A 24,908-nucleotide genomic window follows, 5' to 3' on the forward strand; every position below is an offset into this window, starting at 1 on the left:
GCAGGCCTCCACCATCGGACCAGCGCAGGGGCAGCCCTCCACCATCCCCTCCACCACCAGGAGGTCCTGCTTGGCACAGTAAATCCTGCCCTGGGACCATGTGGCCGCCTGCTCCCTCCCTACAGTTCCACACCACACTTTCCCACCTTTAAACTCTTCTTGGATGACTGGCATGGGATTGCCACCCCTCAGTGCCAACCCTCTTTGTGTGTGGGTTGGGGGGGAACACTCGTGAATAAAGTTTCTCAGATGTTGCACTGAGTTTAAGGAGCAGACCCAGCCATGTTTCATCAGTGACATGCTCTCTGCTCCGCGCAGATTCCAGGCTGCTGAAATAGCCACTTGGCATCAACAGATTAAAACCCCGAACCAAACTGGGAGCCCTGGCCGCAAAAGCAAAATAATTAAAGCACTTCAGCTGTAATTTCAGTAAGATTTCTCAGCCCTTTCAACAGGCTTCGTAGAAGTGACAGCCCTTCTGTAGTAATCTGGAAGACTTTGCCTGACTTGACTTGAACAGATTTGAATCGAGAATTAGAATTTTCAGAATTTTTTACATGCGTGTGTCACTTGTTTCTCCAGCCAATAAAGAATTCATGTTTCTAGATATTTTAAAAGATAAAATTAAATAATCAAACTATTCAGATTAAATTTCATGTGTAATATCTATGTGGTCTGAGATCTGTTTGCTTCTCTATAATTGATACAATTTAGCTGATACAGTTTCCAAATATTTTCTCCCTCTTGGAAACAAATTTACAACGATGCATATGTTCTCCAAGTAGCAAGTTCCCGTTTACATTTTTAACTTTCGCATTAAAGGCAAATTAATGGGACTGGGAAGGATGGTTTCTGTCACAGTCCTTCCTGTCTGAGTACTGCACGAGGAGGCGGGCGCATAAGAGGTGAGCAGCGTGGGCCGATTTTAATCCCACTGGGCACGCGAAGCTGTGTGGCTGCAACAAGTTTCCACAGCCCTCAGGTTGCCCACTGGTGCAGGGGCACTGAGGGGTGGCCTGCACTGGGTTGTGAAAGGAGTAAATAAACGAGGTGTCCAGGGTACAGAACACTGGGCCTGCCAGGAGACCAGCACCTGACGGCGGCCACTGCAGCAGTGTATGTGCTGGCCACCTCCGCACACCTACAGAGGTGCCCGGAAACCAGGGGCACGGTCGTTCACTGAATTACTGCCAAGCCCTGCGGTCTAGGCCTCCATGAACCAAAATCCCACCCAAGTCTATGGAAATGACACGGGAACCTCAGCGTGCAAGTGAGAACATGCGTATCATGACGGCTGAATGGGCGTTTCCATGATTAGTGTCAATTCTGGGGACGCGATCAGTTGGCTTTTATGACGTAAATAGAGCTCCTTTATCCTATGCACATGCACATGTGATTTGGTAAAAACAACAAAAGGCTAAAACATCGTGACGGCGGCTCATGGTCCCAAACGGATGGACAGAGTGATAGTGACGTGTGCAATGAAGCCATGGGAGCTGGCAGACTGGCATGGGGCTGCAGAACCAGCAGGGAAAGGGAGAGGCAGGAGAGGAGCCCGCCTCGGTAACCGGAGACCCAGCTAAACGGGGCTCAGGCAGTCAAAGCTGTTATGCCTTGATTGAAACCTTCACGTCCATGTCAGCCCAAGCTTACAGGGATCATTTTTCCTGCATCAAAACGGCACTTCACTCTCTCACTGTAAAGCCACAGAGTTAGAACAGGTAGGTGCAGGAAAGAGGAAGCCTACACACTGATTTTCCTTCCTGCATCTCTTCATTCCTTTCAGGCATCTATCTGTGTCACCTTCCTGCGGCCACCCACCTGGAGGTCCTTGCTTTGGTGCCCCGGATCTTCTCTACCTGCCCATGAAGGCCCCAAGCCTGGCATCAGGAGGCTATGGATGAGCTCCCTGGGTCAGTGAAAAACATCACAGGTGACTTGTGGGGAGCGTGCCCCCAGGACGGAAAGCTGGATGTAGGTCGGGAGGGGTGCAGCACAGCAGAACATGGGGTGAGCATGCCAACTCTGGAGGCAGACTGGACAGGTTCCAATCCTGGACACACCACCCACCCACCCCTCTCAGTGCCTGGAGTTCCCTTCTGGAAACTTGGGACAAATACAGCACCTGCCCCCATAAAGAGGGTGCAAGGATTAAATGAGTAAAGCGCTTAGAATCCACATCTACCACAAATATGCCCCAAACTAACCACCATCATCACCCTGCCAGCAGACGCCAGCTTGCCTCAGCTCAGAGCCTCAGAGCTGTGGCTTTCCACTTCTTGGTTTACACATCCTGGTGGGGGACCCACGACACAGCTGTCACCCACAGGGCCATTTTCACAGCGTAACAGATAGAAAAAGTCAGCACTGAGCCCCACCCCTCTGCTCTTCCACTGTGGGAGTTCTCCCTCCTCTCAGACCCCGCCCGTCTGCCCCCATTCAGGGCAGGGCCCAACCTCCTGGGATCTCAGGGCATCGTGACACATCTGTCTCCCCACAGACCCATGCATTCCCTGAGGATTGGCCCTCCCTGTGCTCCTTGGGACACCCAGGACAAGGCCTGGCACATGGAAACTGTGGGGAGCCTGATGTTCCCTAGGGGACATATGGAAATGTGTGGAGACATGTTTGATTGCCATGACTGGGGAATGCTGCTGGCATCTAGAGAGTAGAGGTCAGGGGACTGCTACCTACCCTCCAACGCATAGGACAGCCTGTATGACAAGTGGCTCAAGTCCACAGTGTCACTGCTGACAAACCTGGTCTAGAGAAATGATGCTCAGGTTAGCCCAACCAGAAGCCTCATCCTGAATCTCGTGTCTCCGGGCACACACGACTGACCTCCAGCGGGCTCAGAGGCTGTGAAAAGCCAAGTGCTCAACACCCTTTGTAGTAGCAAAAACCCCAGTATAAGAGAAAGACCAACGATCTACAATCATTTTTTAAAAGTAAAAGTGGCAGGCACGGACCCTCAAACAGCCAACAGAGCCAGCCGAAACCAACCCTGATTGCCACACAAGGAAGCCCCGTGCCAGACAGTCAACAGAAGCTTGGGGATGGCATAAACTGGACAAGGGGGCCCCGCTCCCACCCTCAGGCACTGCTGGGCTCAAGCCAGGTGGCTTGCTGGGTGGCCCACTTTCTTGAGGCGGCTTCCAGCCATGTCTGCCTTCATTTGGGAAAAGAGATGATCTAGAAAGGTGGCTTACCATCCCTGGGGGCCCCTTTCTGAGCACTGTGCTCCCTCCCACCGCCACACACTTACAAACTCACTAATGTACTCTGGGGGAAAGGAAAGCATCTCAGAACAGGTGCCTCTGTCAGGTAACACCCTCCCAGCACAAGCTCCTACAGCCAGAAGCGCCCCGAGCGAGACCCCAGTGGGGCCACTCCCTGGCTTAGCTCCATCTGACTGCACACAGGACTCCTGGGCTCAGCTCGGCTGCTCATCCCGCTAAGGGCACTCGGTGCCAGCAAAATAGCCCGGACCTGGGCAACAGGCTTCGCCCCCACCAACTCCCAGCCAGGTACCACACGGCTAGGTAAGACACGCAGTGCGACCCCTGGCCCTGGGACTACTTCTTCCCCGGTCTGTCCACAGCCCTGCCAGGGCGTGTCCTGGAGGGTGCACGCAGAGAAAGCCCCTGTTAGCAGTGAGCTTGTGCCTGGCTTCTAGACTCCACAAGGCAGCCTGCACAGCCTGGGAGACGGCGTCAGGTCTCACCTGGAGACACGATGAAACAGGCCTGATCACTCAGTTGCTCTGGGTCCTGACCGAGGGGTCGGGGACTTGTGTCCTCAGCAGGGACAAAAGGTGACCTGCACAAAGCTCACTTTTGCTTTTAAACTTGCATCAAGTCTCACTTTAAATAATGCTGAGAACAAAATGCAAGCTGATATTTCAGCTTACTTAAAAGGCTTATTAAAAACACTAAATCCAAAGATGTTAAAAAGCTATAATTGTCCTTATTCAAACTGGAAAAATAAATCTATTTGCTTTCTGCTTTTATAAACCTCTTCTAAAAAAAAAAAATAAGTTCATCTATATTCTCACGAGCACCACTGCTGTCATTTTCTCCCTCCATTCCAGGCACTTTAAAACACCTGTGCCATTCATAGCCACCTTCTGAGCAAGAGGAACTACATTTAGGGAAGGCTGATATCCTTATGCCACAGATACGCTTGTCTTGCTCAAAAAGAAAGATGCAGTTCAGAGTTCATTTGAATGAGCTCATGCATTTTATAGTCTGAGCTTACGGAACTCTCTCTGGTTATCTAAGGCAGAACAGACAACCTAGTCGGTCAGCTTGGTGAGGCTCAGCCCTCAGCCGGCAATGATTCCACATCTCAGCGCTGCCTCCAGCACCCAATGGGCAACCGCGCTTAGTAGGGATGCAAGTGCTGGCCACCTCCCTGCCCTTATGGGGTTATTGGCTTCCGGCTTGGACCACAGCTGTGTGAATGTCCCTTCCCACCGGCCCAAAATCTTCTGTGAAGACAGCCCCAGCCAGCAGTTAACTTGCTGAGTTGTGAGATCTCAAGCCTGTCAGAAGTTAAGCACTCCAAGCACAGGACAAGATGGGTTTTCAGAGCAGTGGTCCAAGAGAAAAAAGCGCTTTCTCCAGGTTTTCCATAATTACCATTTATGTCTCCAGGAACTACTTCCCCGAACCCAGTTTAGGGTGAAAGCATTTTAGAGACTTTCTCTGCAAATGACATATGAGGTACTAACCTTTTTTCATATGCCCAGATGTTAAGTTCATTTTCATCACATTTATGCAAATTTCATTTGAACAGTAAATCAAAAGAAGTCTTAAATCATTGTACACTATTTAAAAACCCACACTAAATCCGGTTTACTTGCAGCGATATTAACATAAAGTCACAGTTAAGGGACTGAAGGTAGCAAGCAGCTGTCACAAGCCCTTCTTCCGTGCAATGGTCCCAGAGAGACCCAGGGTCCCAGCTCTCTGTCAGATCCAAATGCCTCTGCCAGTCCACAACTGCATTCAGGTTGTACCAGATTAAGTGTGTTCTGGAAATCCTAGCCTTCTAACAGTTTTCCAAACTTTGGGCAAACAGGGGTCCTTCAGTCCAGGAGACTGTCATCCACGTCAGTGTCTGAACAGAGGCCCTACAAAGTTCCCAGGCAGGGGCCCAGTGGTGGGGCTCCCTGCAGCTCTCTCCTCCTCCTGAGGGGAGTGAATTCCTGGGGCCCCACCGGCCAGCATTCATCAAAGCCTGGCAGCCCGTGCTATCCTTACCGAGCAGATCAGCCCGGCAGTTAATGGTGGAATCAGGAGACATTTGCACTCCCTATCAGAATGACATCATAACTAAAGCAGCCTTCAGCCAGAAGCCCGAGGCTCTCCCAAAGCAGAGGCCAGAGGGCTGCCTGGGGCGCCTCCCTGGAACTCCCCAGGCCCAAAACGGAGTCCCCTGCCCCTACCAGGAGAGACAGTGGGCAGAGCCTCTAGCAAGTTCCCAGGGAACAGGAACTAGGGTGGCAGTTTTCTCCCAAGCAATTGACTTTTCTGCCAGGTTCTGAACACTGCAAATAATAATAATAATATACTATGTGTTTTTAATAAAATTTGAGGTACTATAAAACCACTTTCCTTATCAAGCACAGGGCGGTATTTTATGAATGCAGCGACATTTTGGCGACACCATTCACGGCATTTCCAGCAGAACTGTCAATCTGTCGGCGACCCTGTCTTAGGCAAAGAAGCTGCCGTCTGGGAGCATGAGACATAAATGATGCCAGGGAAATGGGAGCAGGCTGTGGGAGATCTTCCTCCTCTTGCTTGGGTTGCTTTTCTTTCTTTTTAAAGCATAGGCGACCACACACACACACACACACACACACACACACACACACACACACAGCCAGGGACACAAACCTTGAAATAATGGGGGAGGAATTTGGCTACTAGCTGCACCCATCGCGGGGCGCGACAAGCAGACGGCCCCGCTCACTCGCTCGCAGCTCTGCCCTCCGTGGCGGCGGGGACTCACTGCCTGCCCCAGACCCGAGATGCCCAACTCCACGGCGCCCCAAAGATCCCGTCCTGAGTTCCCTACAGGTACGCGCGTGGCCCAAATGCCTCACCTGCCCCGAAAAGTCGGCAGACAAAAAAAAAAAAAGTTGCGCAAGCTGCCTGCCTGGAGCCCAGGAGCCTGCGGCTGCCGCCCTCCAGCCAGCGAGCAGCCTGGGCCGAGGCCGCCTGGCAGCGCGCGGCTCCCCGCACCTAGACCGCCGGCTCTGCGCGCGAGGCCAGGGCTGGGCACTTACTTGGTACCCGCTTTTGAGCGTGCAGGTCTTCGCGGCTTTCACTTGGGTTTTCAAACAAGTTTCAGGGAGGAAGAAGGAGGAAAAAAAAAATCCAATTATGCAAATAGGCTCCGGACTGGGAGGCGCGCGCTGAATCTGATGCCTGTACTGCACGAGTTCTCGGAGCAGCCCCAGGCCGGGCAGATTTATGGGGGCGCGTCACGGCTACGCCAGGTCCCGCCGCCCGAGCATCGCGAAGTTAATTAAAGCGGTAATGTCCACTTTCCCGGCGACCCTCCGTGCGCGGGTTTACTGTTTCACCGACCACCCTGACCCGGGCTGGGCGGGGGCGCTCTCCCCCAGCCTCTCTTCCTCCCTCTTCCCACTCCCCCTCTTTTCCCCTCTCTTTCTACCCCCTCCCTGCCTTTTCCTCTCCTTCGTCTCTTTAAGTCGCCTGCCTTCCACTCTGAACAATGAACAAAGATGTGAGTGCTGGGAAAAGATCGCCCCCTCCCAACCCCAGCAGTGAGCAAAGCCGGTCTGAAAGTAAGAATCCAGATGCTATTATCAAACGGGAAAGAAAACAGTGCATGCCCAGCTCCCCACCCCCACCCCACCCCCATACAAACAGGCACACGCGCGTGCGCTCACCACCCCCCCCCCAAGTTCACCTAAGCCCTGGCTGGAGACGGGGGCGCCAAGGCCAGGGCTCCAGGGGCCGCCCAACTCGCTGGGGACACCGGAGACCAGGGTGGCAAGCATTCGAGCCCAGTTCGTTTCCCGAGGCCCTCTCCGCCTGCCCTCTTACCCCTAACCCCCTCCCAGCATCTACACCGGCAGGCCAGGCCCGGCGGCCTGATGCGCTCAGCAAACGCGGCCCCTGTCGGATTCCCGCTAAACTGCACGGCGGCAGCGGCCGGGAGAAGGCGCAGGAGGAGCCCCAGGCCAGCCCGCGCGCTCTCGCCCCTCCCGGCCGACTGCCCCGCGCCCGTGCCCGGCCGGCTGCCCACGCGCACCCCAGTGCCACCACTGGCGCCCCGCGCCTGAGCCCCGCAAGCCCCAGGACGCGGCGCAGCCGCTGTATTTTCTGCTAAAGTGAAAATGAAGGCGGCTGACAAATCACGTCTCCTGTGAGGCACTCGTTAGACATAACAATATCCATCCGGCAAACAAAACCCAGCCGGGCTGCGGCCGGAGCGCGGGGCTGGAACGGCCCAACCCCTCCTGGGCACCCCCCACGCTGGGCCACTGCCCCCGCGGTCCCCACCCCACCCCAAATGATCAGGGTGATGTCCACGTTCACCAAGGGGCGGATAGTTGGGACGCTCACAATACCGATGTGAAAAGGGGGGACAACTTTCCACCTGTCCCCAAAGAGAGCCCTGGAGGAGTTTCCTCGGAAGTGTTGGGGGTGGGGTAGGGACAGCTCTCTCCCTACCCCGCACCCCCTTTCCTTTCTTTTTTCTAACTTGCCGGTCCTTGCGTGTCCACCTTCCGCTTCACATATATCCATCTATACAGAGATATCTATATCTTAAATTATTTGCAAAACTGCAACAGATGGGCGCATCGAGATCTGGACACTTTCCTACTCATCATCAAAGAAAAGCTCCCCCCCTTTTTTTTTTTTTTTTTTTGCCTAAAATACATCACGGTCCCGCCTACGACTGTTTTCCTCCTTTCTTCATCTTCAAAAAATGTCTTGAAGCAAACAGAAAGGTTTATCAGCAAAGATCACTGTCCCCCCAGCCATACATCTAGGATTGGGGGGGTCTGTCCCCCCCAAAATTGCACTCTTCCCAGAGGCCCTGGACCCTTCACTCCCCCTGCCTTCCAGACCCCCAGGCCAGCACCCCTCAGTCCTTGACTGCCCTCATTTCCGAGCCCAAGCTGACCGGTTCCTTCCATAACCTGTTACTTATTTCCTTCTTGATTTTTATCTTTGGCCCCAGGACGGAAGCTGGGCTGGGACCGGTGCTGCAGGCACCGCAGCATGTATCGGGTCGCGGGTGCCGACCCTGGCACCCCGGCCTGCCGCGCCCCCGCCTGGGCCTCGCGGGGCTCCCGGGGCGCAGAAGGCCAGTGAACACACAAAATGGCAGGTCTCCGCAGCCCTGGACGCCCGCTACTTTCACACAGTGTGAGCATCAGCTAACTTTGATTTTTTTTTCTTTAAATTACAAATTACCCTCTGTCCCCCAGGCGGCGGGCCGGATCCCGCAGCAAGCTGCCAGGGGAGAAAGGGAGCAAGGGCGTCCGCGTCTCTGCACCGGGGAAAATGGGGAAAGTCACTTGCGCAGAAGTTTGCGCGGTCCCGGCCTCCCCCTCCCCATCCGACCCCCGGACCCCTTCGAAAGTTTCTCGGGGCTGAGAGCGGAGGCGTGAGGGCTGGGTGCGGGCGGGGGCGCGGGTGGGCCCGGAGCTGGGCTGGGGTCCCACCCGCGCCCGGCGCCAGGCCCAGCGACTCCTTTTCAAAGTAACGGTCCCAGGGCCGCGGGCGGGGGAAGCAGCAGCCCAGGCGCGGGTCCTGCTCGCCGCCGAAGTTCGCCAGCGCCATGGATGCCCAGCCGCTGCCGCTTTCTCGGCTTCTTCCTCTTTTTTCCCCCCCGCTGACAGCTTCTCTCGCCAACGTCACCGCCACGGATATTTAATTAGACCGTATTTTTTAATCGCGATGGGGCGAGAAAGAACCCGGCTCAGGCCTTGCCGCCCAGATGGGGAGGGGGAGGGGAGGGGGCCAAGCCAAGAGTCCAAACTCACTTTGCGACCTCCGGACACGGGGCCGCCCCCACCCACCCAGCGCGCCCCCCCCACCAGCCAACCCCCCAGCGCCGCGCCAGCGAGCCCCCCACCTTTGTTTTCCTTACCTTAAACATTGAGACGCGGGCGTCGGGAGCAAACTCGGGCACGTAAACGGAGCGTTGTAAAAGATTGTGTTCAATGAATAATGAAACATGTCCACATGATTGACTTGATCATTTTCCGGGGCTGAGGGGGGACGGGCGCCCTGCTCGTGCGCCTCGCCCGGCCGCCCGGTGCAGCCCGGCGCACTGTCCCCAGCCCGGCCGGGGCAGGGCGGGCTGCATTTTCATCCGCCTCTGCTCAGAGTCGCCCCGTTCATTGATACTCATCACGCAGCCCCGCAGACATCCCCGTCCCCGGCTCGGCCTCCCCCTATCTGGTAGGTGAAATGCATTGTACCATTAAAAACGCTCTCCATTGTCGCCCTGGCATAATTCACAGCAACTAGATAGGTCTTGCGGCATTTAGCTTTGATGAGCCAGAGACTGAACCCTTGATATAATAATCTACAAAGAATGGTGTGTGATCGTCCATTTTTTCTCTCTGTCTAGCAACTAAGAAACCATTTAACACAGCGCAGCTTGCTTCTGACCTTGAGCTCATGTAAACACACTTATTAAAATCTATCTATTCTCCAAGAGCTACATTCTGATTGTCAGACTCGTTACTGAGACATATATCAGCCCCTTCGCTTGTCACTACTTTGCATTCCTGCCTTTGACTAAAGAATTTTTTATCCAGCCGAGAGGGAGAGAGATTGCCACGGAGGGAGAGGAGAGACGGAGAAGGGGTGAGGAAAAAGCGTAATTCTTACCTGCTCCTGAAACTATTTAAAGTCTGTTTCTTTTCTGGGGGGAAAAAAACTCCCGGGTGAATCTCGGTGGACAGCGGGACGCGGAGAATCAGTCACAGCCAGGCCGTTTAAGGGAGTCATCAGCGATCAAATGACGTTGATCCGCGCTGTAACCTTGTGGCGTATTTAATGTAAATAAGGCAGTTATGTTGCCAATCGCCGCGATACAAACACGGAGAGGTCCTCAGCCTCGCCTCCCGCGCCTGCCATTAGAGGCGACTTTATTTACAGACACTATTTAGGAGATCATGATAATTCTAAAACAATACTAGTGCCAAATGATTATGAAAATATGATTTTAATTAATCACGTAGTAGGCAAGGAAATTAGCATACGGTAATTAAACTTCCAGAAAAACGTCACGCAGGTTCTCTGCCTTATGGGTCCAGAATAATCGTCACGCGGTGGGCTCCAGGACTTAATTATTAAACAAAATAACTTTTTAAAGGCAACTTTGTAAGTGCTGGTCCTCAAGGCAAACCTTTGGTAAATAATACAAGGTAACAAGGTAGAGAGAGATGTGAATGATGCCTGAGGTTGGTTTCTGTGAAGCAGGGAAAGGGGGAAGAAGGGGGAAGCTGAATAATGGAATTATACATTCTCTGTCCTAGAGTTGACAAAAGCTGGTGCCTCAAAAGCCTCTTTGTTATGGGATTATATAATGATCCTGGTGTCATTATGGGGGAAAAGATTCAGTAATAATAATAAAAGAAGTATCCAGATACACCAATGAGAAGCTTGTTTGAAAGAAAAAGACTTGCATGTGACATTGGGGAATGTTAATAGCAGAAAGACAGGATCCAAAAGAGTTGACAAAGAGAGAGAAAGAGAGAGGGAGGGAGGAAGAGGAAGAGGGGAGAGAGAAAGACGGAGGGATGGAGGGAAAGGCCTGTGTTAAGCGTGGTTAAGAAGTGATGGAGACAGATTGATTATTCAAAACGCCAAGCCACGGGGATACTTAAAACGTTGATTCAGGTAAGGCTTGCTCTGGCCTGCCCCAACTCAGCTCCCCCAAGATGAGAGGCGGGTTTTAAACCAGGACACCACAATACAGAAAAGGCGACCATAAAGAAAAGGCACAGCGCAGCCACCTTATCACCACCCCTTCCTGTGGAAGGCGCCACTGGGTTGCAAACCTGTCCAAGAGTGGAGCTAGGTGCAGAAAACTTCAGGAAGGGGGCAGCGATGGGGCAGTGAGCTGGGATGGGTCTCAGGCACAGACAGGACCCGATGCTCTGGGCACCGGCCTTGGCACCTCGCCGCTGGTGAGCTGCTCCGCAAGCATGCCATCCATGGGCGGGCGCCGGGCCTGGTCAGCGCCTGCCTGCACCCTAAGACTCTGCCCTGAGAACCCAGCGCATTCTCTCTTTCTCGCTCGCTCCCTCCCTTCCTCCTTCCCTCCCATTTCTGGACCTTGGGGAGCAGGGAAAAGAATCAGTTTCCCTAACAAGCTAGTTATATGAGATTCTTAAAGTCCGTTGTTCATATCTCTGCAGTGGTGTTTTTTTAAACCCCTGCCTACCCAAAAAAGTTTAGGAATTCAGTCGGCATTTTCCAATCTGATGTGTCTGAAATTCTCTTTGAACAAATTCCAAAATACAAGGTTTTTTTCTTGTATAGAAATTAGCATCGCAATCACATCAGTGATATCACCAGCTCTATGGGGATGATAGCCCGAGCAGTGGGGTGTTCTTCATTCCAATTCTTCTTAGATCAACTGATTATACTCTGTCGTCTTTTGAACCTTTATTGTAAGTCAAGTGATTCTTTATATGTGACAGCTCGGACAAAGAGGAGAGCAGGGCCGAGCAGGTCCAAAGGAAGTAGCCATATGGACTTGGAGAAAAGGCACTCCCCCCAAGAGAATGTAGGTAACAGTCGCCTTTTAACCTTCTAGCCGCCAGCCTGCCTTGGCCAAGGGAGGCAAGGAGCCTGACCGCACGTCCTGGCACTGCTCTGGGGCCCTCCGCGGTGCCCAGCCTGGTTGCATGCCCCTGGAAGGTGGCCGGTAGCCCAGGGGCACCCCGGGGGCGCCCACAGCCCTTCAACGCAGTGAGTCTGGAGAGGGCAGAGCTCCAGGCGGCCTGGGGCGGGGGCTCGGCTGTTGCGCATGACTGCACCGAGGTCTCCGATGTTTTGTGGAGCCCCGACGGCCAGAGCCGGCTGGGCAGGTACTGCCCACCACCTGGAGGCCACGCCGCAGGGCCTGAGCCCCACAGAGGGATCGGGCGGGAGTTCGCCCGCGCCCCCTGTCGGCACCCATGCGCTCTGCGTTCCTCGAGGACTTGCTCTGGCTGGCTTGGTGGACAGTGCCTGCTGGGAGTGGGCGTCAAGATGGGGGGTGGGGGTGTTAGACAATGCTTAGGGGCCCAGTGTCCTCCAGAGGCCGAACCCTGACGCCTACCTGCGTCCCACTAAAGCAGGAAATCCTTGTCCAGGATTTCTTGGACTCCCCACCCTTCTCGCCCGGCCATGGTCCTGCCTGCAGCCTTCTCCTCATCTTCATCTCGGAGGTAGCCCTCACTGCCCCTGCCCGGCCTGGCCTGGCCTAGAACGCTGGGGCTGGACGTTCAGCAGCCGCTCCCCGGAGCCCAGACCCCCTACATCAAGAGTGCTGCGCACCAGTGCTCACTGCCCTGGGGATGGACCGCCTCTCCCCAGCCCTGGACTCCGAGTAGGGCCTTCCTCTCCTGCGACTCTTCTTCAAGGTGGGGCGGCCTGTGCATTTCCTGAAAGTGACGAAAGTCATGGGGTGCCTGGGCTAGGCGGTGACTTAGGTGGATGGTGGCCACGGGGAAATAAATTGGTAGCCATATCAGCACCTGTCCTAAGAGCATGGCCTCTTCTTTGACATGAATACTTCTCACACCAACAGACTGGTTCTGACCTTTTTCATGAGGTTCTCAAAAGTGACGGGGGTTCCTAACACGTTACCCAACCGCTGCTTTAGTTACACTCCTGTGACCATGGCCCTCACTTTATTTTTGTTTCTCTGTTGCTCCTCTTTTCTCCTCACTGTCCCTCTGTTCCTCAGAACCCTACCTCCCCCATAGCACCAACAGGTTAAAAACCAGCCATCGCGAAGGCCACTCCCTGTGACCACGCGTGAGGCCCCGTGCAGGCACCTGAAGAGGCCTGCCTGGGCTCTGGAGTGAGGGGCAGACCAGGACACTGGGGACTGGAGGGGCCTAGCCCCCACCCCAGACCTCAGGCCCCCACTGTACAAAGAGCCGTCCATCTGTAAAGCCGTTCTGACCACTGAGTCAGTGGTTCTAGGCAAATGGTACCCATCCCAGGTCTGTCTTCTTCGAGCAGAAGAATGTTGCCGATAGATCTGCAGAGGTCCATGTGTTGGGTCTGGACGCCTGCAGGCTCCCACGTGGATTCTCACAGAGAGTCCCTGCTCTTCAGTTTCTGGTGGCCCAGCAGGCCACCACTCTGACTGGGGCTGTCCTTTACTCGGGAGAGGCCTGGGCCCCCACAAGGAGCTTCCCTTCTCTGGGCTGACAGGTCTTCTCTGCCGCCGAGGGCAAGCAGCCCTGTGCACCGGGGCTCCCAGCAGCCTGCTCAGCTGGGCGCACCTCAGGAAGAAGGAGCCTTCCAAGAGTCCCCCGAGGGCAGAGCTCACAGGGCCGCCCTTAGAGGTGGAAAAGGTGGCCCCAAATAAGAAGAACTGGGGAGAATCTGGCCTCCATGGCTATTCTGCCACGTCCCTGGTCATGGAGACCCTGGGCAAAGGCCAGTCAGCCGATCTCTATCTCCTCCTCCAGCACCCCTGTGAGCACCCCCTTTAAAGACTCTGAGAGCTGCTCTCCCACAAGCTCCCCAGAGAAGGCCATACATCTCCTCTGGCTCCCCTGACAGAGGGAGAAAGTCGGCCCAGTAACAAGCTTGTCCAGCAGAACATGCCCCTTCTTCCAGCACAGTCCCTCTCTCCCCTTTCCCACCCCGAGGACATATGGAGGGACTCCCGCCTCAGGTCCCAGCCAATCAGTGCACTCATTATATCTCTCTGGACACTGTGATTGGTTCAGGACTAGGCATGTGACCTAAGCTGGTCCAATCAGAGTGAGTCTTGGATTTTTATTAAATAGGTGCCAGTGAAGAAGGTGAGCTGCTGGAGGCATCTGATCTCCATCCCCACACCCAGTGGAGAACAGAGAGCTGATGGCGGTCACCGAGGGGAGCCTGAGAACGGAGCCAGCACAGCAGACACCACAGCACAGATGGAAAAGTGGTCCTGCTTGTGATGCTCAAGCCCTAAATCCAGCCACACCTGAAGCCAGTTCCAGCCCTGCAGCTCTTTGTGAGCTGACAAGTTGACTTCGCTTTGGCTTTGCTGGCACTTGCCACAGGAGGAGGCCTGTGACACTTAGCACCTGACAAAGCAAGGAACGCCTGGGCCAGGGACCAGAGAGCTCAGAAACAAGGTGGCGGAAAGCTCAAGTAAGGCTCCTGGGGCTCTTCCCAGCAAAAGAGCAGCCAGAGAACTTGCCAGAATTCTCTTCAAGCTACAGGTATGCCTTGCTTTGCATAACAGCTCTGTTCCAGAAAAGATGTTTGCAAATTGAATCTGATCTACTGCACTGGGAAAGCTGGTTATGTGAGGCGTCGTAACAGATGCCTCTGTCACGTGACAGCCATGTCCTGAAATAACAAGTCCACGGTCATTTACTTCTAAGTGGGGTTTTCCTGCCTCAGGTGTACACTGTAGAGCAGGACCAACCTAGATGTCTGTGTGGTGTCCTCGTGCAGGTTAGTCAAAAGAGCCAGAAAACGCGCTGAGCACCACTGGATACACTTCCGGCTCTCCAGTCCTGCTCCTTGGCCAGACTGTGGGGCTGGAACACCATGGGTAGATTCTGGAACATCAGCTTTGGGCCCTGCAGTGATTTGCAATAGCTACTGTCAATTCTGCGTTAGGTTTGGCAGGGAGGGGATGGGAATCCATGAAGCTAGTGGACTTCTGGCCAAAACGTGACCTGTGCTGTGTTTGCCTGCATAGGGGGAGTCAATTAAATAGCCCATAATCCCTAAATTTGGGGTGCTCTGTAGACTACACATTAAAACAAAGTATCAGGTGATGAAATACAACTACTGGTTGGGATTCAAGGCCTAATTTTCTTAAGATGACAGTGGCTGCCATACTCCCCTCCCCAGGCAGTACATGGCCATGAACTTTCCCCTGCTTTCTCAAAGTTCCAATTTCTAGCCCTGATTTTACCTTGGGAAGAGGTGTGAATTTTGTTTGCTACTAGAAACAAAAGGGACCAAATATTGAAAAACATCATTTTTCAGAAAATGGTATAGGCTAGCGTTTGGCTCACAGACATGACCTGGTCCATACAGGTCAGACAAGTACTGAAAATGATCCCCAGGGTTCCCCTGGGTAAATACTGACGTTTATCACAATTTGAGAAGAAGCAACTGGGAAACAAATGAAAATGACTAAGTCGAGGCAAAAACCAGTCCCTTGACTCTGGCCAATGCTCAGAGCCCCACGTGAGCCTTTCCGGAGCCTGCCCAGGGCACAGGCCATGGAGCTCAGGGTGAGCAGTGAGCCAAGGGTCCAGGGGCTCACACCACTAGAGAGACTTCATCTTACATCCTGCTTCCATCAAAGGGTTGAGCTGAGTCTTACGAACATTGGGAAATCCCAAAGGGAGATGGGAGGAGAGGAATGGCTGAGGGTAAAATGTGTTGATGGTGCCAGGCTGCAAGGCGGAAACACAGCTGAATCAGATGGGTAGTGGGGGGGGGCAGGAGGCGGAGTAGTTCAGCGGGGGACACAGGCACCTCAGGTTCCTGAGTCCTGGAATTCTCCAGGGTGTTCTGCAGCTTGTGCAGAGGAGGTCAGCTGGCAGAGTGGAGACTGGGGACTGGCATCGAAGGCTCTGGAAGGCAAGTATGAAGGCACACAAGTGCCTGGGGACAAATCTGTACCTTTGTGTGAGCACCTGAGACACACGTATGTCCATTCCAGCTTATCCAGCCCTCCTCGGGCTCGGAGGGTTCCAATCCGTGGACCTCCACGCTTCCCGCTGCCCACTCACGGCTGTCATCTGTGGCTCTGCTTGTGAGAGCCCCTCCTTGCCCAAGACTGGGAGCCTCCAGAGGGCAGGCTTCAAGCCTGCTTCATCGCTGGAGCCCAGGCGAGCACGCGGCATTAGGGAATGGAAGTAATCAAGCTAGTTCTGACACTTAAATAAGTCATACTATGTGTCAGGCACTGTTTTAACCTTTACTGGCTAATGGGATGAATGCATGAATAAAACGAATAGCATACAGCTTAAAATATGTGGCCATCACTAGAAATTAGTTGCAACTTTTCAGACTCAAGGCTACTTTCTCTGATAGAAAGTAACCCTTGTGACACACTGAAGAATGAGAAAACACAGAAAGGTACAAAGAGGATTATATCTCCTGTAATCTCACCCTGTTCTCCTTTTGCGTTTTTCCTCCCAAGCATTTTTCTGTGCATATCTATTCTTTTTTTTTTTTTTTTTTTTTTTACAAACTTTGAATCATTCTGTATAAACGATTTGGTGTCCTTTATTCTCTAACCTTGGAGCACAAGGTATTTCCCACGTCACTAAATATGCTTTGCAAACATGATTTTATGGCTACATAATGTTCCACCAAATGGATGCAACATAATTTATTTAAACAATCTCTTATTTTGGAACATCTAAATTGTTTCTAATTTTTTGTTCTCTTAAAAGTGTTACAGTGAGCATTTTCATGGTTAAGCCTTTGTTTGCATCTCTGCTCATTTTCTTGGGATCAGTTGATAGAAGTGAAATTACCAGGTCAGTGGGTACAGAGGGTTTTTGAGGCTCCTTGCAGGCATTTCCAATTTTCTTTCCAATAAGGCCACCCCAATGTGTACCTCCCCGCTTGTGTGTCATCCTGCCTTTGGGGGTGGCATCGGGGCTTATCTTACAGACTCACAGGAGGACATGAACCCTCAGGCAGTAACATTTGTTGCAAACAGGCTCACCTCTCAGTGCTAGGGAGCCCCAGATAGGTTCCTCGGTCCCCAGCAAGGGACAAACAGGACCTTCTGGCCTTTAAAGGAAACACTGTGGTTCTTTGCTTTGGCTCCTTGGATGGGCTGTATGTCCAGGGGAGGGCCGCATCCAGCCAGTGTTAGTGAGATGTACTCATAGAAGCCACCTGGTCCAACCCTCCTGCCAGCTGCCCACCCAGGAACTCTATTCCCAGATCCCTGCCCCCCTTGCTTACTCCAGGGTTATTTGTGCCAATGGTGTTGATTTCACCATTGCTGCAAAGGACAAGTGGGGTGAGACCCCTAGACGGGCAGAGCATAGGCCACCTGGATTCAAATCCTAGCTCCACCACTTTAGAGCTGTGTGACCTTAGGGAAGTTACTTAACCCCTCTGTGTCTTAACCTCCTCATCTGAAAAATGAGCCCCTACCTCATGGGCTCCTTTGGAGAGCTCAGCGGGTTACCACTTAGCACAGTGCCAGGCACCAAGTAAGCACTCACTCACACCCATCAATGATATGTAAATGTTTTCTACCTACTTTTTCATTAAATAAGAATGAGAATAGGACTTAATGTCCCAAGTTTCATTTAGTGGCTCAGGGTCATGGAAGCATTTTGGTGGCATTCACTTGCAGGGTGCTGGGGAAGCCCCACAGCTACACCCCCTCCCCGCTTGCCTCTGTCACAAATGCCTTCCCTGAGTGGCAGACCCCAGGGTGGTCCTCGGTCCTGTGTGCTGAGAGCATCTGCAGGTCATGCATTGGAAAGAAAGCATTGACTCTGAGGCCATATTGAATCTGCCTCACTCTTGCCCTTGCCTTTCTCCTCTATGCAATGCTTGGCGTGGCCTCACAACCTGGACAGTGAAACAGTGAAGGTGGGCTTTGCAGGAGGGGCCCACAGGGGAAGACAGGCTGAAGGTTGCCAGTGTTAAGCGAAAGAGGAGCTTTATAATTTCAGGAACCGGGCATTAATTAAAATTGTATGATTAATTTGACAGCAAATGGGAAAAGCAAAATAGCGGGCACAAAACTTGATTTGCAAGACAAGCCGTTTCACACACACGTATAAACATACTCTTACCAAGGCAAGCACCTGATCTGTGATGTGCACCATGAACTAAGCAGAGGGATGATCGTTGTGAACACGTGGGCGTTTCCCGGCAGCCTCTCTGCTCTGTCTCTATCGCGCACACTTACTCCTCAAATACATGTGTGTGTATACAGGCACCGAGAGCCAAGACATGGGGGGAATTCACCCACGTGTTAATGGTGATTCTAGATGGTGGGATTCTGGATGATCTAACTTTTATTCTTGATAGAGTCCAGAGTATTGTACATGTCATGAAATAGGCACAGCAACAAATCTTTTCAATGAGCAAAACCCCCATAATTCAGATTTGGGGAAAGCTGAGACAAGGGGTGCTGGGGGTAGCGAGACATCTGCACCAAGAGCATTTGGGCGAAGCTGTTAAGGGCCCCCACCCGACGAGCCTTCAGGGCGGAGTGAGGCTGGGTCTGGCCACGCTGGGTTCTGATCCCCTGCAGGCCCAGCAGGCAAGGACCGCTCGACCTCGGTGGGGAGGGCAGGGCTTGCTCTCCGCTGAACAACCACTAACTCTCCAGGCAGTGGGGACCTCCGCTCGTCAAGGACCTCCTCATCTGCTTCCTCATTCCCACCGCACCCACTTTTCTGAGGCAGACACCAAGGCTCTGGGAAGATGTGCAGGGAAGAGGAGAGCCCCACACTGCTCTGGGCGTTTGTTCCAGACCGTGCACGCCACACCACGCTCCACAGCCTCAATCCTGACCAGCCTCTCCAGCCCAGCACCATGTTGGAGGGAAGAAGGGGTGAGGACAGCGGACTCAGTCCCCAAGGCATACAAGGAGTGCCCCACAGCTCACTATGGGTGGCAGAGAGAAGGTGAGTACCTCGGAAACGCTGCCAAGCCTGCAGGCTCACCAGCGGCTATGCCAGCCTACCTGGCAGGGCGTGGGCGTGCCCATGCACAGAGGCAGGGAGTCGCCAGGAAACCCTCTGGGCCGTGCAGTTGTGGACAACCTTGTCTGCGTCAGGCTCTGTGCAGGACGTCTGAGTGTACTAGCCCCTGCTCCCCCCGCTCTGGGCCCAGGGAGGCTGACCTCTAAGGACTCCATCCCCTGTCCACCTGTCCTCAGCTTGGAGGTCAGCTCACATGGGAAGTACCAGCAGAGACCGGAGAGCCCAGCAGGCCAGGGGGCGGCAGTCTCTGGGCTCCTCTTGCTGTGCCCCTCCTGTGGGCTGCCCCCCCCCCCGACTCTATCTACCTTCCGTTCTTGCCATGTGGCAGCCCTGTGCTCACTGCTGATGGTCCCTGAGTTTCCAGTGCCCGGGGCTTTCGCATCTTTGTGGGTCTCTCAGCCCTGCTCACACCTCTGGAAACAGCCTCTGCATTGCAACCCCCGCAGTACCCCAAGGATTGGGCATCGTTTTCCTGCTGGAATCTGAATACCTCAGGCTCCGGCTGAGTCACCCCTCCAGGCAGGCTTCTGTGACCTCTCTCTGGGCCTCAGCGTCCTAATCTTCCACATGGGACATGACAGCCAACAGGCCTGCTTGTGGTGAAAAGATGGAGGTCAGAAGTGTGGTTCTTTCCACAAGGTTTACAAACTGTCCACAGAGAACTTAGAGACAGGTGGCCTGGGCTGCCAGCACTTCCCTGAGCATCTCTGACGAAGAATGGTGACTTTCTAGGCTGCCACCTGCCTTTCTGACATATGGCCATGAATCGAGAAGAACGGCAAGAACAACTGAGTGGCCTAAACAGTGACCAGGACGACGAGAGCCTCGAGTTCCCACATCAAACTCAAGCCTGGCAGGTGCTCAGTGAGGGCAGATGGACGCTCACGTCACACAAAACTCTAAGAAGCCTGGAGCTCTGGTTTCTGACCCACCGTCAACTGGAAATAGTAACTCAGAGAGAGAGACGGGCCACCAGAGACGACCACACTGACAACAGCCGACATTGTGAGCCTGGCTGTGAGGGAAGGACCCCCACATCTCCAGGCCATTAGCGGAACCAACGCCCTGCACACCTCGCGGCCCCGAGGGCCGCATTACCTCCCGCTTGGCACGAGAGGTTCACAGCGGCAGCCCTGAGCCATTACGGAAAGGTTAATGGTGTTCCACGTTCTCCAAGAAAGGAAGAAAGGAAATGTACGCCGCATCTTAGAAATATTTCCATCTGAAATGTTACATGAAAATAATTGATGGCTCTTTCTGGAAAACTCAGCTGTCTCCATCTCATTCCCTGTGGGCTCCAGATGGGCGAGGCCTTGCTGTTCCTGGCAGGAGCCGGGCTTGCAGGCAGTCAGCATTCATTGAGCGCCTGCTGAATGCTGAGCACTGCACTAGGAGCGGGAGGATGGCGCCAAGTGGGACTAAGCTGGGCCACGCCCACAGCGGGTGGACGGATGGAGGGCAAGGCCTCCGGCTTCGCGGCTTCCTGACACTCACACAGCCACGCCCACCGTGCCTGGTGCCCGCCGCCTCCCTGGCTGTACCTACAGCAGCAGGCAAGACCAACTGGGCCCCCTCAGCCAGGAGCCCCTCACCAGCTGGGCGCCCCAGTCTGTGCCCCTCTCCCGGGTCTGTTTTTATTATAAATATTTCATTGTTTAGGAGTTTGGGTTTGAGCTGATATACAGCACTTGGCAGGGTCCCTCTCTAGCATTTGGTAATAATTCCATACCAAATGCTACGGAGAAACCCTCCCAAATGGAACTGTTTCAAGCCAAGGCTCTTTAAACTGGAGCCTGAGGAAGTCACTCACTGCCTGTGAGCATCCCTGGCTCCTGGGCTAGTGGAAGACAAAGGCGCTGGGACACAGCGTCGCCCTCGGGCTCCCCCGTCCCCTGCGAGCAGCACTCAGGCTCTTGTCGCTGACTCTGGACCAGCGACAGGGCACAACCAGGGTGTACACGCGGTGGGTGCTCCGTGAACACTGCTGGGCTGGATTCTGTGATGTAAAAGTAAACGTGCCCATCCGTGTCTCCACAGTGCGATTTCTAAGCGCGTGCTCTGCCCCCACCTTCGACAGTTCCCTGTGGCCTTCAGAAGAAAAGAGCTTCCTGACCCCACCCCCGGCACAAGACCACCTGGGCTCATGTTCCGGCAGCTGTCTGACAAGGTGCTGACCCTGAGTAAGTCAGCAATGAAAATACCTCCTCTGCAGCTGGTGGGGAGGATAGACTGCACAGCTCACGCGGACTGCTGGCGCATAGTATGTGCTCAATAAACACTCACTCTCGGCCGGAGTGAGCACTTCGTGTGCCAGGGGCTTTACACGCCTTCTCCCCTCATGGGAGTGTGACAGGAAAGGGGGGCTTCCTGCCCAGAACCTTCCATAGCTCCCCTCCCAAATGCCCAGGGCCCCTCCACTATGGCTGAGTCCCTGCCCCTCTCCACCCTCCTCCCTGCAGGGAGGCTTTCCTGCTGGCACTCAGTCCCACCTGCCCCTCTAGGTGTTGGCTTCTGAGCAATGCAAGTCCTCAAGTCCCAGGACAGGGCAGGAAGCAGCCATAGGCCACACGGTCCAGTGCGGGCAGAGGGGCTGCCGGGCGAGGCTGGGGAATCTCTAAGGAGCCCTGGTGTCTCTTCAGTAAATGCCCTTTGACCTGAACTAGTTCTTTCTCTCCCTCCCCGCACTTTTATTTGTCCTTTGGTAGCTGTGATGTAGCCCCCTGAGGACTTACTTTTTTGGATCCTGCCTGGGGTTCATTCTCACGCTTGATTCGGAGGGTTCATGTCTTTCATCATAAATCTTTATCCGCTCTCTCCCCAGAAACTCCCTCCCACCTCTCCTGTCTGATCCGTGCTTCTGGCACTATCAGACCTCCCAGCCGAGGCACGAGGAGCAGACCTGCGCTCTGTCCAGCAGCCCTTCAACTGCTCGCGTTTTCCAGCTCTTTCTCTTTCCATCCTGCGTCCTGCGTCATTCCTTCAGTTCCAGCTTCTGGAAGCAGCACTCACCTTGGGAGAGCACCTGCACCTGGAGCTCGGCAGGGCAGCATCACTCCTAGGCCGTCCAGAAAGAGCCCATGCTGCTGTGGTCCGTGTGCCAACCTCCCCGCTCAGGGACAGCCCCACAGGGTCTGTGCTCCTGCCCCTGGAGTGCAACCCACTTCTGGAGACAGCAGCCCTCCCAGTGGGCGTCTGCGTGCCCTTTGGCAGCACCTGTGACCACAGCTATTCTGCCTGCAAATCATTGCCTCAGAGGCTGGTGAAATGCCTGAGGGCTGGGTGGGGCTGCCCCCCCCACCAACCTGAAAATGTCCCCATAAGCAAGCGGAAGATGGCGTCATTCACCGACATGAAAAGAAGGCGGCTCGCACACCGGCTGACAGCATGGCCTCCGGCGTCAGTCGACACAGCTTGACCAGCTACAATCAGTCTGTGCCCTGCTTCCTCTTTTACAAAGTGAGGATGGTAAGCAAGGCTTCCTCACAAGTTCGCTGGGCAGACCACACCTCCACTCCTGGAAGGCTTGCTGCTCCCGGGCTGACGCCCAGCCGCCCGGCTAACACCCCGTCAGGTAATACCCATCACGTCGGAAGCCCGCTCACAGGCACACACCACTGCACTCCTTTATCTCCAAAACTGCACAGAACCTTCCACGTGCATGTGTATTCTCACTGGAGGCACTGAGATGATACAACACTCTGCCTTCTCCCCCTCCCACTACTTTTGGTACAAATGGTGAGATATCAAAGAGAGACTCAGAGCTGGATCGAGGCGGCTGGGGGGGACAGCACAAGTCCTGGAGGAGGAAACCGAGACCACTGTCCATCGAGCCACCAACCGCAGTTATGTGTCCCACCAGGGTTAAACAATCCGATACATGTCCTCAGACTCCCTGTCCCCCGCTGCTGAGCTAGCCAGGGAGCAGGGAGTGGCTGTGGAGCCTGAGCCCCCCCCCAACACTCCCAACTACACCTCCCCAGGGGCTCCTGGATCCCCCACCCCAGCCCGCACTCTGCATCAGGAAATCAGGACCTCACGCAGGACCCGAGGCATGCAAGCCACGGGCTGCATCCTTCTCCAGACGCAACCCCGGGCTGGTGCCTCCCATCCGAAGAAACAAGGGAGCGCGAAGGCTCCACTCTCCCAGGGGGACTCTTGCCTCTGCCACTGTCCCTCCACGTTCCGGCGTGTCAGCAATGAGAATTCAGAGGCAAGCTCTGGAGCTTAAGTTACTGCTGGCACTTGATGGGAATAACTGTTACGTAAAAGCCAACACAGATGAATCGCCTGTAGGGAGTTGTCTGACTGCATGAGTTTTTACACATCTCTCAGCTAAATCAAAGATCCAAATGCTAAATCTCACACTCAGGAACATCAAGTGGATTTGTGACAGTCCCCGGAGGACTCGGTGTCCATAAACCAATGACTGAATTACACTGATCCCGGTATGTAGCTTCTCATCTGTGACTGATACAATATTGATAATATTCTTTATCTCACTTAACTCCTTCAGGGCCACACCGGGACACCAGTCCTGGCTTACGCCTATACCCCGACGCAGACAACGGCAGGTGTGGGGACCAGGGCAGACCAACTGATGGTGTTGATAAAGACCTTGCTTTTGTTTGGATGGTGCTGGTGTCACCCTGGTCACTCCGGAACTACCTGGGGGGCCGTGCACACGACCACGGGGATGCAGCCTGCTATCATCAGGAGGTTGCTGGTGCGGCCACGCTGGGAAGCCGTCGGTCCTGACTGGTGCACAAGACCTTGGAAATCACAGGTCAGCCAGATGTCTCCTGCCCACCACATGCTTACCAATGTCCTCTTCTGCACCGGTCCTGCACCGGGACCGTAGGGCGCGGGGGCTGTGACTGGGAACAGGTTGTTCAAAGTGTCTTGTGGAGGAAGGAAGTGACACGACCCCATGTGGTCAGGTGTGGGGACGGTGGCCACGGAGACGCCCCTGCCGACCACAGCTGCGCTCCCCGTGCCTGGCGCCCGGCTCAGGTCTTCACCTGCATGAGCTCCTCCTTCTCACAGGTCTGCGGCCACTGGCTGCCACTGTCGGAACTCCACTTTACAGATGAGAAGATGCACTGTTCCCTCCAAGGTCACAGCAGACGTAGGACTCTGACCCAGAGAAGCCTGACTCTAACACACCAGCTTCCCCCAAATGCAGGGGGCCCATCTCTGGGTGCCCTGGGGGCCCAGGCATGGATGTGTAGGGCACGAAAGCATTTTGTCCACAAAATGACTCTTTCTGAGTCTCTTTTGCTCTTTCTGGCTCAGTCAAGGGGAGCATCTCCGTCTGGAGTGAGCCGCGGAAGGGATGCTGTGGGCTCTGGGCCAGGAGGCCAGCGGAGTCCCTCCCAGCAGCTCCTGTCCAGGTCGGGCTGCCTCACTCCTGACAGGCACAATGTGCTCCTGCCGTCCTGCAAAGCCAGTGCCTGCGTGAGCTCCATGAGCTGAGGACTTTCCAAACCATCCTGGTATCCTGGGGGCTCCTTGGAGAAAATGTAGGGTCACTGGTCTTGGGGGATGGGCCCCGGTAGCGGAAGCAGGTTCGCAGCCATTCTGTTTTACGTTTTCATTTTGGGGGAAGGACTCCTGAACAACAACAACAAAATGAATTTGAAACGCCTCCTTCATCTACCCCAGTTCCAAAAGGCAGCAGGACTGAGGCCCCAGGAGCAGTGATTCCTGGTGACTGTGGACAGCGGGCCCTCGAGCCAGGTCTCTGCGTTCTGGGTCCAGGGCTGCTCAAAAGACACAACGTGCAAGGGCAGAGGGAGCCCTGCAGCCGTGAGGAGCACCCCAGCCCTGGCCCGGCCCCATGTGTTTCCTCAGGTGCAGGTTTGCTGCAGCCCCTCGTTTTCCTGATGGAGTGGGAAGCTGTGATGGCCATTCAGGCATCTTGAGGACGGAGAATTTAAAATCAAAATGTTGGTGGCATGAAAAGCCTGGC

General features: G+C 54.4%; 1 protein-coding gene and 1 long non-coding RNA gene across 9 annotated transcripts in view; one reads left to right on the plus strand and one right to left on the minus strand.

Annotated features, from left to right (window-relative positions):
- Positions 1-10,115, minus strand: part of ZNF536 (zinc finger protein 536) — a 378,875-nt gene extending 368,760 nt beyond the window's left edge. For 4 of the 8 annotated variants that reach the window (XR_004425151.1, XM_033128585.1, XM_033128581.1 and 1 more), the window contains exon 1: positions 9,891-10,115. The gene's annotated coding sequence lies outside the window, so the exon portion shown is untranslated. Of the gene's footprint in view, positions 1-6,295; positions 6,429-9,141; positions 9,375-9,890 lie in introns of those variants that run through there. The other 4 variants (XM_033128582.1, XM_033128583.1, XM_033128584.1 and 1 more) reach the window with 3 other exon arrangements.
- A 691-nt stretch (positions 10,116-10,806) lies between these two features.
- Positions 10,807-21,094, plus strand: LOC117034260 (uncharacterized). Its single transcript, XR_004425060.1, has 3 exons — positions 10,807-10,904; positions 14,024-14,446; positions 20,978-21,094. It is a non-coding gene; the product is annotated as an uncharacterized LOC117034260 (long non-coding RNA).
- The last annotated feature ends 3,814 nt before the right edge of the window (positions 21,095-24,908 follow it).

The sequence above is a fragment of the Rhinolophus ferrumequinum genome, chromosome 15, assembly GCF_004115265.2.
Source record: "Rhinolophus ferrumequinum isolate MPI-CBG mRhiFer1 chromosome 15, mRhiFer1_v1.p, whole genome shotgun sequence".
NCBI lineage: Eukaryota > Metazoa > Chordata > Mammalia > Chiroptera > Rhinolophidae > Rhinolophus > Rhinolophus ferrumequinum.